Source organism: Myotis davidii, unplaced genomic scaffold (assembly GCF_000327345.1).
Source record: "Myotis davidii unplaced genomic scaffold, ASM32734v1 scaffold122, whole genome shotgun sequence".
Lineage (NCBI taxonomy): Eukaryota > Metazoa > Chordata > Mammalia > Chiroptera > Vespertilionidae > Myotis > Myotis davidii.
Genome location: NW_006293234.1, coordinates 766,537 through 768,991, shown reverse-complemented (window position 1 = coordinate 768,991; position 2,455 = coordinate 766,537).

The following is a 2,455-nucleotide window of genomic DNA, read 5'->3' as shown; positions in this document are numbered from 1 at the left end:
TTCCGCGCAGCCGTCGGTCAGAGCGGGCCAGGGACCCCTCCCGTCACCGCGGCTGTGCCTCTGAGGTCCCGAGCAAGGGAGTTCTCTGTCCACCGCTCCGTTTCCCCTCTGTACACGCGGGGGTACAGCCCGTCTCGGGAGCCCGAGCGAGGATGAGTTGGCGTGGTGAATTCTGCACCGACGGGGTGAGCGCGACACCGTCACGCTGTGGGTTTTCACAGCCGCAGAGAAGTGGCACTTGGTTGACGGTCTGATTAGAGAACTTTCCTGAGATGCTCTTCCTCTGTGCAGCCTGGAGCGCCCCGTTCTTACCACACCCCAGGCCCTGGTCTCCTGAGTGGGCCGTGTGCAGGGTAGGGTGGGAAGGAAATAGCAGGACTTGCCTTTGTGTTTGCTTTCTAGAGTATAAGGAAGAAGTGAACATTCACTAGATGTGATGACACCCACCCCAGATGGGCCCATGTTCTGTGTTGTCAGTGGGATTCTGGGGGAAGAGGGGCAATTGCACAAAATGCAGTGGGGATGACAGCGGCGCCCTTACTTCTGACAATATTGCACTGAATCTAGGAATTCTTCAACTACTAGTGTAAGACGTCCCTTTTTTTTATGTACCAGTAAGAAACTAAAAGATCTGTCACAGCCCTGGCCAGTTTGGCTCAGTGGATAGAGCGTCAGCCTGCGGACTCAAGGGTTCCAGGTTCCATTCCGGTCAAGGGCATGTGCCTTGGTTGCGGGCACATCCCCAGTGCGGGGTGTGCAGGAGGCAGCTGACCGATGATTCTCTCTCATCAATGTTTCTAACTCTCTATCCCCCTCCCTTCCTCTCTGTAAAAAAAAAATCAATAAAATATATTAAAAAAAAAAGATCTGTCACATAAACTATGACAATGCTTTCTTATCACTTAGAATATTTTAATTACATTTTTATTTATTGAAGTATTTCTTTTAGACTTATTTAAGCATATATGTTTATTAGCTATCCTTATTCGTTCAAGAAAGAAAAAGGAAACTATGTATAAGAAAAAATTGTTAAAATATCTTTAGATATTCAGAGTTCAGTGTTTCCCATCACTTTTTTGTTTTACCCATTATCAACCTCAATGATGTAAGAGTGTTAATAAGGCAGCAATTCTTAAAAGAATGTCCCACTAATTTCTCTGGGATATTTTTTCAGTCCATTAAAACCAATCTAGATTTGCTGAGCATGCTCAGAGCCAACTACCTTACCATATTTGGGTAGTAGGCATAAGATAAGATGTTAAAATTTTTTAAAATGTACATTTTAGAATTGACAATGCATAGATTGCTTTTATGACATTGTGACATTTTAGTTTATGCTAGTGGCCCAGTGCATGAAATTCATGCACATTAAAAGGGAATTAGAGGAAATATGTTAATATTGCTATTTGCCCTTTTTCTATAATAGAAGTGTCAGGGATGAAAGAAAATTAGTAAAATGTATATGAGAATCTCCCTCCTGTCAGAGTCTGGGGCATGCTGAGGGACCCAGAATCAAGTCCCTGCCCACCTGCGTGCGCCATGAAATCGGGCGAAACCCAGACCTGGCCGACCCCACCCCTGTCAAGACCCGTAGGGCAGGGGGCGCAGCCTCAGGTCCCCCGGCCCCAGCTCGAGGGCATGAGGGTGTGATGACCATTTGCATATTAGCTCTTTATTATATAGAATACTTCAGCAATTTATTTATGTGGACAACTTGATAAAAATGAATTTTATAAATTGCCAAATTTTAATATTACTCTGTAGTAAAATGGTTAATGATTATGAAAATCAGTTGCAACAAAGTTAAAAGAATAATTTAGCCCCGCTGGTGTGACCCATGAACCAAGAGGTCACCAGTTCAATTCCTGGTCAGGGCACATGCCTGGGTTACAGGCTTGATCCCCAGTGTGGGGCATGCAGGAGGCAGCTGATGGGTGTTCCTATCTCTCTCTCAAATCAATACAACATATTGGGGGGAGGGAGTAATCTTAATTAGAAGTGAGTTATTTTTTTTTAATGTTTTTATTTTTTTAAAATATATTTTATTGATTTTTTACAGAGAGGAAGGGAGAGAGATAGAGAGCTAGAAACATCGATGAGAGAGAAACATCGATCAGCTGCCTCCTGCACATCTCCCACTGGGGATGTGCCCGCAACCCAGGTACATGCCCTTGACCGGAATCGAACCTGGGACCCTTCAGTCCGCAGGCCGATGCTCCATCCACTGAGCCAAACTGGTTTCGGTAGAAGTGAGTTATTTTTTATTTATCTTTTACAAAAGAGCAAATATTCTGATTTTTAAAATATTTTCTGTAATGATAGCTGTCTCGCAGTAGTATATTACCTAATAGATTTTCCTTAAAAAATAAAATAAAATAAAAATCTCAGACTTCTTTGTCTTTTCGAGGTAATATTAACATTTTAACACTGAGTGAGAACATCCAATAAAGAGAAC